General features: G+C 28.0%; 1 long non-coding RNA gene across 1 annotated transcript; it reads right to left on the reverse strand.

The window, feature by feature from the left end:
• Window positions 1–604: 604 nt before the first annotated feature.
• LOC129111917 (uncharacterized) lies at window positions 605–11,670 on the reverse strand. The gene is made up of 8 exons (XR_008532353.1): window positions 11,613–11,670; window positions 10,600–10,652; window positions 9,896–9,955; window positions 9,712–9,783; window positions 1,768–1,827; window positions 1,584–1,655; window positions 968–1,039; window positions 605–757 (listed from the first exon to the last, which is right to left on the reverse strand). It is a non-coding gene; the product is annotated as an uncharacterized LOC129111917 (long non-coding RNA).
• Between the last annotated feature and the right edge of the window lie 556 nt (window positions 11,671–12,226).

Consider the following 12,226-nt stretch of genomic DNA (forward strand, 5'->3'; position numbering starts at 1 on the left):
TAGGAGACAGTAGGTTATGGGTTCAATCCCTATTTGGTGCAGTGAGTTTTAGGTGTAATTCCCAGAATGAGGAGGTGAAATATGCAAAGAAACAGAGTCAAGTGTCAGAGCAGATAGCTCCAGGAGATGGACGACTGCTTAAGAGACAGGAGGTTATAGGTTCAATCCCTATTTGGTGCAGTGAGTTTTAGGTGTAATTCCCAGAATGAGGAGGTGAAATATGCAAAGAAACAGAGTCAAGTGTCAGAACAGATAGCTCGTGGAGATGGACGACTGCTTAGAAGACAGGAGGTTATGGGTTCGATTCTTATGTGTGGCAATGAATTTTAAGGTCCAACTCCCAAATGACGAAGTCAAATATACGAAACGAACATCTCAAAGTGTGTGAGAGGTGATGGCGTGGTTACGCTCTGCCCGGTTTGTACGCCGTCGAGCCGGGTTCGATTCTCACCCTAGTGAGGACATCAATCCAGTGCCGGAGGGAGTTTGAGCAGTGAGTCTCCTCCCCGGTCTCCAGAGAAATAAACGGAGAGGGTTATGACAAATAAATGCAAAGAAGCGGAAAGGGTTATGCTATTTTTTTTTTATTAAAAATTTAGCTGCACACAAAATAAAAAAAATTTGAACCACCCCCCCTCATTCTTTTAGACTGTCAGAGTAACCGCAGGGCGGAAGAAGAGGAGGATGAAGAAGAAAAGGAACTCCGTCGGCGTCGTCTTCTTCTTCTTCAGGTCAGGTGTGGTAACTCTGCCCTCATCTGAGGAGAAAAGAAAAAAAGGACAACATTAGAATTTGCATCACAATTACAATTTTTTTATGACATACTATTTATATATACTACAAGATTTGTTTGACTATTTTTAGGAGTACTACTACAACAGCAATAACAACTACTACTACTACTACTACTACTGCAACAATAATGACTTCAACAACTACTAATAATAATAATCAACTTGATAATTACCAAATGTTTGTTCCATGCGCTCCCGTTCTCGTCTCCTCCAGGCCCTTCATGTGTCTTTGTTCATTCAGCAGTCTGAAGAAAAAACAGAGACACACATTTAGTTAATATATTAAGACTCTCCTTCTTCAGTGACAGATCTGGATTTATAAAGAGTGTTTGCATCAGATTTCATGCAAGATGGATCAAAATCTTTTAAAGAAAACACAGGTAGGTATATTGAGTCATACACTGCTGATGTCATCACAATGGGACGGGTGTGACGGTGACATGGATTACTTTAAAGAGAATGACAATTATTTATGACTTTGACATTATAAGATATACTATACATTTTTTTAATGTTTTAATAGTTACTTACATTTAGGGCCCTTTAGGTCACAAAATAACTCCCAATAATTAAGTGGAGATCTTCACTGTCTGTCAGTCCATTAATATGGCTACAAGGTAACAAATAATAAAATAAAATAAAAATAAATAAATAAAACATTCATGTCAAGGTGGTCAAGTGATTTTGACAAATACTATGTGTGTTTCATTCTACACAATCTACTATGAATTAAAAAAGGCTAAAATACCAGATAAATATGAATACGTTGATTTACTGCTGATTACTTACTTGGTCTCGGAGGAGGCTGAGCAGCTTCTGATGAGCCTCCCTCTGTTTCTCCAGCTGCTCCTCCAACCTTCTCTGGAGGATGGAGACACAAAAACATACATTACAGACAGACAATCGTTCGTATATGAAAAGCATGTTTTACATCTGTTTTCAGTTGGCATTTTGTTTTTCAAGTCCTCCTCACCTTGATGTCCTCGTCTCCATCCAGTCTGCTGCTCCTCGTCCAACACCTTGTGTCTTCACTCTGAGAACCAACAAAGAACACAAATGCGCTCCTTAAATGGGCTGTGACGTCAGCTTCAGATATTCTGACATTCTTAACGTTAAATCACACAGAATGACGTCTGAAACCTCGTTTCCACACAGTTTTGTTTTATGTCCCTATTGTATATTAGTTTGTTTAAGAACTGCGCCCCCTAGTGTTCAACGAAATGAAATGCATCTCTTAAGGGATGGCTAGAAACGCCCCAAAATGGGAGATCGACATACTATACTAAGACTATATTTCATCATTTTGACATACTATACTATGACTTTTTTTCAACTTTTTGACATACTATACAATGCATTTTTTCAAACAAACTATACTATGACTTTATTTAGACTTTTTTCAACATACATACTATACTATGACTTTTTTGATTTTTTTCGACATACTATACTATGACTTTTTTCAAACATACTATACTATGACTTTTTTTCAACTTTTTGATTTATACAATTTTTTCAACATACTATACTATGACTTTATTTTTGACAACTTTTTTGACATACTATACTATGACTTTTTTTTTGACAACTTTTTGACATACTATACTATGACTTTTTTTTTTCAAACATACTATACTATGACTTTATTTAGACTTTTTTCAACATACTATACTATGACTTTATCGACATACTATATTTTGACTTTTTTTACTATACTATGACTTTTTATCGACATACTATATTTTGACTTTTTTTCACTTTTTTTCGACATACTATACTATGACTTTTTTTCAACTTTTTGACATACTATACAATGAATTTTTTCAAACAAACTATACTATGACTTTATTTAGACTTTTTTCAACATACTATACTATGACTTTATCGACATACTATATTTTGACTTTTTTTCACTTTTTTTCGACATACTATACTATGACTTTTTTTCAACTTTTTGACATACTATACTATGACTTTTTTTCAACTTTTTGACATACTATACAATGAATTTTTTCAAACAAACTATACTATGACTTTATTTAGACTTTTTTCAACATACTATACTATGACTTTATCGACATACTATATTTTGACTTTTTTTCACTTTTTTTTTTTGACTTTTTTTTTCGACATACTATACTATGACTTTTTTTGAACTTTTCGACATGCTATGGTATGACTTTTTTCAAACATACTATACTATGACTTTATTTAGACTTTTTTCAACATACTATACTATGACTTTATCGACATACTATATTTTGACTTTTTTTCACTTTTTTTCGACATACTATACAATGACTTTTTTTCAACTTTTTGACATATTATACAATGAATTTTTTCAAACAAACTATACTATGACTTTATTTAGACTTTTTTCAACATACTATATTTTGACTTTTTTTGACTTTTTTTCCACTTTTTTTCGACATACTATACTATGACTTTTTTTCAACTTTTTGACATACTATACTATGACTTTTTTTCAACTTTTTGACATACTATACAATGAATTTTTTCAAACAAACTATACTATGACATTATTTAGACTTTTTTCAACATACTATACTATGACTTTATCGACATACTATATTTTGACTTTTTTTATACACTTTTTTTATGACGACATACTATACTATGACTTTTTTTATACTATGACAACTTTTTTTCAACTTTTTGACATACTATACAATGAATTTTTTCAAACAAACTATACTATGACATTATTTAGACTTTTTTCAACATACGATACTATGACTTTATCGACATACTATATTTTGACTTTTTTTCACTTTTTTTCGACATACTATACTATGACTTTTTTTTCAACTTTTTGACATACTATACTATGACTTTTTTTCAACTTTTTGACATATTATACAATGAATTTTTTCAAACAAACTATACTATGACTTTATTTAGACTTTTTTCAACATACTATACTATGACTTTATCGACATACTATATTTTGACTTTTTTTCACTTTTTTTCGACATACTATACTATGACTTTTTTTCAACTTTTTGACATACTATACAATGAATTTTTTCAAACAAACTATACTATGACATTATTTAGACTTTTTTCAACATACTATACTATGACTTTATCGACATACTATATTTTGACTTTTTTTCACTTTTTTTCGACATACTATACTATGACTTTTTTTCAACTTTTTGACATACTATACTATGACTTTTTTTCAACTTTTTGACATATTATACAATTAATTTTTTCAAACAAACTATACTATGACATTATTTAGACTTTTTTCAACATACTATACTATGACTTTATCGACATACTATATTTTGACTTTTTTTCACTTTTTTTCGACATACTATACTATGACTTTTTTTCATCTTTTTGACATACTATACTATGACTTTTTTTGAACTTTTCGACATGCTATGGTATGACTTTTTTCAAACATACTATACTATGACTTTATTTAGACTTTTTTCAACATACTATACTATGACTTTATCGACATACTATATTTTGACTTTTTTTCGACATACTATACAATGACTTTTTTTCAACTTTTTGACATATTATACAATGAATTTTTTCAAACAAACTATACTATGACTTTATTTAGACTTTTTTCAACATAATATATATTTTGACTTTTTTTCGACATACTATACTATGACTTTTTTTCAACTTTTTGACATACTATAGCATGACTTTTTTTCAACTTTTTGACATATTATACAATCAATTTTTTCAAACAAACTATACTATGACTTTATTTAGACTTTTTTCAACATACTATACTATGACTTTTTTTCAACTTTTTGACATACTATACTATGACTTTTTTCAACTTTTTGACATATTATACAATCAATTTTTTCAAACAAACTATACTATGACTTTATTTAGACTTTTTTCAACATACTATACTATGACTTTTTTTCAACTTTTTGACATACTATACTATGACTTTTTTTCAACTTTTTGACATATTATACAATGAATTTTTTCAAACAAACTATACTATGACTTTATTTAGACTTTTTTCAACATACTATACTATGACTTTATCGACATACTATATTTTGACTTTTTTTCACTTTTTTTCGACATACTATACTATGACTTTTTTTCAACTTTTTGACATACTATACTATGACTTTTTTTCAACTTTTTGACATACTATACAATGAATTTTTTCAAACAAACTATACTATGACTTTATTTAGACTTTTTTCAACATACTATACTATGACTTTATCGACATACTATATTTTGACTTTTTTTAACTTTTTTTCGACATACTATACTATGACTTTTTTTCAACTTTTTGACATACTATACTATGACTTTTTTCAAACACACTATACTATGACTTTATTTAGACTTTTTTCAACATACTATACTATGACTTTATCGACATACTATATTTTGACTTTTTTTCGACATACTATACTATGACTTTTTTTCAACTTTTTGACATACTATACAATGAATTTTTTCAAACAAACTATACTATGACTTTATTTAGACTTTTTTCAACATACTATACTATGACTTTATCGACATACTATATTTTGACTTTTTTTCACTTTTTTTCGACATACTATACTATGACTTTTTTTCAACTTTTTGACATACTATACTATGCCTTTTTTCAAACATACTATACTATGACTTTATTTAGACTTTTTTCAACATACTATACTATGACTTTATCGACATACTATATTTTGACTTTTTTTCGACATACTATACTATGACTTTTTTTCAACTTTTTGACATACTATACAATGAATTTTTTCAAACAAACTATACTATGACTTTATTTAGACTTTTTTCAACATACTATACTATGACTTTATCGACATACTATATTTTGACTTTTTTTCACTTTTTTTCGACATACTATACTATGACTTTTTTTCAACTTTTTGACATACTATACTATGACTTTTTTTCAACTTTTTGACATATTATACAATGATTTTTTTCAAACAAACTATACTATGACTTTATTTAGACTTTTTTCAACATACTATACTATGACTTTATCGACATACTATATTTTGACTTTTTTTCACATTTTTTCGACATACTATACTATGACTTTTTTTCATCTTTTTGACATACTATACTATGACTTTTTTTGAACTTTTCGACATGCTATGGTATGACTTTTTTCAAACATACTATACTATGACTTTATTTAGACTTTTTTCAACATACTATACTATGACTTTATCGACATACTATATTTTGACTTTTTTTCGACATACTATACTATGACTTTTTTTCAACTTTTTGACATACTATACAATGAATTTTTTCAAACAAACTATACTATGACTTTATTTAGACTTTTTTCAACATACTATACTATGACTTTATCGACATACTATATTTTGACTTTTTTTCACTTTTTTTCGACATACTATACTGACTTTTTTTCAACTTTTTGACATACTATACTATGACTTTTTTTCAACTTTTTGACATACTATACAATGATTTTTTTCAAACAAACTATACTATGACATTATTTAGACTTTTTTCAACATACTATACTATGACTTTATCGACATACTATATTTTGACTTTTTTTCACTTTTTTTTGACATACTATACTATGACTTTTTTTTCACTTTTCGACATGCTATGGTATGACTTTTTTCAAACATACTATACTATGACTTTATCGACATACTATATTTTGACTTTTTTTCACTTTTTTTCGACATACTATACAATGACTTTTTTTCAACTTTTTGACATATTATACAATGAATTTTTTCAAACAAACTATACTATGACTTTATTTAGACTTTTTTCAACATACTATATTTTGACTTTTTTTCACTTTTTTTCGACATACTATACTATGACTTTTTTTCAACTTTTTGACATACTATACATGACTTTTTTCAACTTTTTGACATATTATACAATGAATTTTTTCAAACAAACTATACTATGACTTTATTTAGACTTTTTTCAACATACTATACTATGACTTTATCGACATACTATATTTTGACTTTTTTTTTTTCACTTTCTTTCGACATACTATACTATGACTTTTTTTCAACTTTTTGACATACTATACTATGACTTTTTTTCAACTTTTTGACATACTATACAATGAATTTTTTCAAACAAACTATACTATGACTTTATTTAGACTTTTTTCAACATACTATACTATGACTTTATCGACATACTATATTTTGACTTTTTTTACTATAGATGACATACTATACTATGACTTTTTTTCAACTTTTTGACATACTATACTATGACTTTTTTCAAACACACTATACTATGACTTTATTTAGACTTTTTTCAACATACTATACTATGAATTTATCGACATACTATATTTTGACTTTTTTTCACTTTTTTTTTCGACATACTATACTATGACTTTTTTTCAACTTTTTGACATACTATACTATGACTTTATCGACATACTATAGTATGACATTTAAAAAAATTGTACATGCTATACAATGACTTTATTTAGACTTTTTTCAAGATACTATACTATGACTTTATCGACATATTATATTTTGACTTTTTTTCACTTTTTTTTTTCGACATACTATACTATGACTTTTTCAACTTTTTGACATACTATACTATGCCTTTTTTTTTTTTTCAACTTTTCGACATACTATACTATGACTTTTTTTCAACTTTTTGACATACTATACAATGCATTTTTTCAAACAAACTATACTATGACATTATTTAGACTTTTTTCAACATACTATACTATGACTTTATCGACATACTATATTTTGACTTTTTTTTTTTTCGACATACTATACTATGACTTTTTTTCATCTTTTTGACATACTATACTATGACTTTTTTTGAACTTTTCGACATGCTATGGTATGACTTTTTTCAAACATACTATACTATGACTTTATTTAGACTTTTTTCAACATACTATACTATGACTTTATCGACATACTATATTTTGACTTTTTTTCACTTTTTTTCGACATACTATACAATGACATTTTTTTTTTTCAACTTTTTGACATATTATACAATGAATTTTTTCAAACAAACTATACTATGACTTTATTTAGACTTTTTTCAACATACTATACTATGACTTTATCGACATACTATATTTTGACTTTTTTCACTTTTTTTTTTTGACGACATACTATACTATGACTTTTTTTCATCTTTTTGACATACTATACTATGATTTTTTTCAACTTTTCGACATGCTATGGTATGACTTTTTTTCAACATACTATACTATGACTTTATTTAGACTTTTTTCAACATACTATACTATGACTTTATCGACATACTATATTTTGACTTTTTTTACTTTTTTTTTCAACTTTTTGACATACTATACAATGACTTTTTTTCAACTTTTTGACATATTATACAATGAATTTTTTCAAACAAACTATACTATGACTTTATTTAGACTTTTTTCAACATACTATATTTTGACTTTTTTTCACTTTTTTTCGACATACTATACTATGACTTTTTTTCAACTTTTTGACATACTATAGCATGACTTTTTTTCAACTTTTTGACATATTATACAATGAATTTTTTCAAACAAACTATACTATGACTTTATTTAGACTTTTTTCAACATACTATATTATGACTTTATCGACATACTATATTTTGACTTTTTTTCACTTTTTTTCGACATACTATACTATGACTTTTTTTCAACTTTTTGACATACTATACTATGACTTTTTTTCAACTTTTTGACATACTATACAATGAATTTTTTCAAACAAACTATACTATGACTTTATTTAGACTTTTTTCAACATACTATACTATGACTTTATCGACATACTATATTTTGACTTTTTTTCGACATACTATACTATGACTTTTTTTCAACTTTTTGACATACTATACTATGACATACTTTTTTTTTTTCAACTTTTTTTTTTCAAACATACTATACTATGACATGCTATGGTATGACTTTTTTTCGACATACTATACTATGACTTTTTTTCAACTTTTTGACATACTATAGCATGACTTTTTTTCAACTTTTTGACATATTATACAATGAATTTTTTCAAACAAACTATACTATGACTTTATTTAGACTTTTTTCAACATACTATATTATGACTTTATCGACATACTATATTTTGACTTTTTTTCGACATACTATACTATGACTTTTTTTCAACTTTTTGACATACTATACTATGACTTTTTTTCAACTTTTTGACATACTATACAATGAATTTTTTCAAACAAACTATACTATGACTTTATTTAGACTTTTTTCAACATACTATACTATGACTTTATCGACATACTATATTTTGACTTTTTTTCACTTTTTTTCGACATACTATACTATGACTTTTTTTCAACTTTTTGACATACTATACTATGCCTTTTTTTTCAACTTTTCGACATGCTATGGTATGACTTTTTTTCGACATACTATACTATGACATTATTTAGACTTTTTTCAACATACTATACTATGACTTTATCGACATACTATATTTTGACTTTTTTTCGACATACTATACTATGACTTTTTTTCATCTTTTTGACATACTATACTATGATTTTTTTCAACTTTTCGACATGCTATGGTATGACTTTTTTTCAACATACTATACTATGATTTTATCGACATACTATATTTTGACTTTTTTTTTACTTTTTTTCGACATACGACTTTTTGGTTTTTTTTGACATACTATATCTTTGAAATAACTTATTTTTATGACATTGCGAATTTTTTATAAGTAACTATAACTTTTACAACTTTTTTCAGGACTACTACTACTACTACTACAACACTAACAAGAACTACTACTAGAACAATAATTAAAATTTGACTGCTATCACTTCAACAAATACAAAAACTAATAATAATGATAACATTCTTGATAGTTACCAAATGTTTGTTCCAAGCGCTCCCGTTCTCGTCTTCTCTTGGCCCTTCATGCGTCTTTGTTCATTCAGCAGTCTCAAGAAAAAACAGAGATTACATTACAGACAGCCAATCGTTCATATATGAAAAGCATGTTTTACATCTTTTTTCAGATGGCATTTTGTTTTTCAGGTCCACCTCTCCTCACCTTGATGTCCTCGTCTCCATCCAGTCTGCTGCTCCTCGTCCAACACCTTGTGTCTTCACTCTGAGAACCAACAAAGAACACAAATGCGCTCCTTAAATGGGCTGTGACGTCAGCTTCAGGTATTCTGACATTCTTAACGTTAAATCACACAGAATGACGTCTGAAACCTCGTTTCCACACAGTTTTGTTTTATGTCCCTATTGCATAGAAGTTAGTTTAAGAACTGCGCCCCCTAGTGTTCAACGAAATGAAATGCATCTCTTAAGGGATGGCTAGAAACGCCCCAAAATGGGAAATGAGTTATATGTCGGTTTTGTCAGCGTTTTGTGTTTAATATTTAGTTAATAAACATATTAACCACTATGCATGCTCTGTGTTACACATGAATCTGTTGGTGTCTGGCTACGACCATACTGTTCATTATGATCATGTTTTGGCTGTTCAGCCCCTGATTGCCATGATAACTCACAACTAACGTCAGCTCCAGTCTCCTTTATCCTCTGGTCCTCCATATGTCTTTGTGAAGCAGGTTCCCAATTCAATAAATGTTATAAATCACTCAGCAAAGACAAACCCTAATCTGTTAGGTTTGTCAGTATGCCCCACCATTTCCTGAAGCCACGTTTTAAGTAAATCATAGTGTGAATGCCAGTCAGTATTTGTTTTTGAGGAAAATAATGAAATATTTGCAAAATAATACATACCTGAGTATACAGGTGATGGGGCTGTGTCCTCAAGTCCACGGCATGGAGCTGCACTGTAATCCAGTTAACAAAATGTAATGAGCAAATTAAAAAATGAAATTTAAAAAGTCAAAAAACATTCATGCTGTAGTACGTTGAAAAAAGTCATAGTATGGTATGTCAAGAAAAAAGTCATACTATAGTATGTCGAAAAAAACCAACTAAAAGTCATAGTATGGTATGTCGAAAAAAACATTCATAGTATAGTATGTCGAAAAAAGTCAAAAAAACATTCATGCTATAGTAGGTTGAAAAAAGCCATAGTATAGTATGTCGAAAAAAAGTCATGCTATAGTCGGACGAAAAAACAATCATAGTATATATAGTATGTCAAAGAAAGTCGAAAAAATGTCATACTATCGTATGTCGAAAAAAGTACACAAAAGTCATGCTATAGTATGTCAAAAAAAGTCATACTATATAGCATGTCGAAAAAAGTCATAGTATAGTACGTCGAAAAAAGTAATACGATAGTATGTGGCTAAAAGTCGAAAAAACATTCATATTATAGCATGTCGAAAAAAATCATGGTATGGTATGTCAAAAAATGTAAAAAAAAATGTCATGCTATAGTATGTCAAAAAAAGTCATAGTATAGTACGTCGAAAAAAGTCATAGGATATGTGGCTAAAAGTCGAAAAAAACTTTCACACTATAGCATGTCGAAATAAATCATGGTATGGTGTGTCAAAAAAAGTTTTATTGTTTGTCAAAAAAAAGTCATAGTATGTGGAGTAGAGTAGAGTAGAAAAAGTCATGGGATAGTATGTCAATTGTTGTTGTTGAAAAAAAGTTTTAAAAAACTAGGCAAGTATACATTTATTGAAACACTATACTATACTATGACATTTAATGACTTGTTTGCGGTATATTATTCTATGACTTTTTAATGACATTTTTATGGCATGACATTTTGTGAGGATTTTTTATTATATTACTTTTTCTGATTAATTCTTGACATTCTTAAGGCATACTTTACTCGTGGTCTTCAGTTTTGGACAGGAAATCTTCACTGTAGCTCTGCACTCATCTGGGGAGGAAAGAGGACGAAGGATGACATAAGAATCTGTATTACATTCACATAAAAAAACTTTCACAAAGTTGTAATGACGGAGTGCCTATTGAAGGAACCTGCATATGATTGAAAAATACTATACTTTGACTTTTTATGACCTACTATACTTTGATATTTTTTAAGGGCATACAAGACTATTATTCATTTTAGGACATACTATACTATGACATTTTATGAGTTCCTATTCTGACTTTTTAAAAATACTATACTATGGCTTTTTACAACGTAGTACACTATGACTTTTGACATACTATTATGTCTTTTTTTTTTTCAAACTATACTATACTTTTTTTTACATACTTTTCAGGACATACTATACTATGACTTTTTAGGACACATTGTACTTTGACTTTTCTGACATACTTTTGAAGTTTTAGGATATACTATACTATTTCTTTTTTGACACACAATACTTTGACTATTTGGACATACTATACTATGATTTTTATGACAATTTTTTATGGCTAATATACTCTTGACAAGACTTTTTAATTATTTTTTTGCAATACAATA

This window comes from Anoplopoma fimbria, chromosome 22, assembly GCF_027596085.1.
Source record: "Anoplopoma fimbria isolate UVic2021 breed Golden Eagle Sablefish chromosome 22, Afim_UVic_2022, whole genome shotgun sequence".
Lineage (NCBI taxonomy): Eukaryota > Metazoa > Chordata > Actinopteri > Perciformes > Anoplopomatidae > Anoplopoma > Anoplopoma fimbria.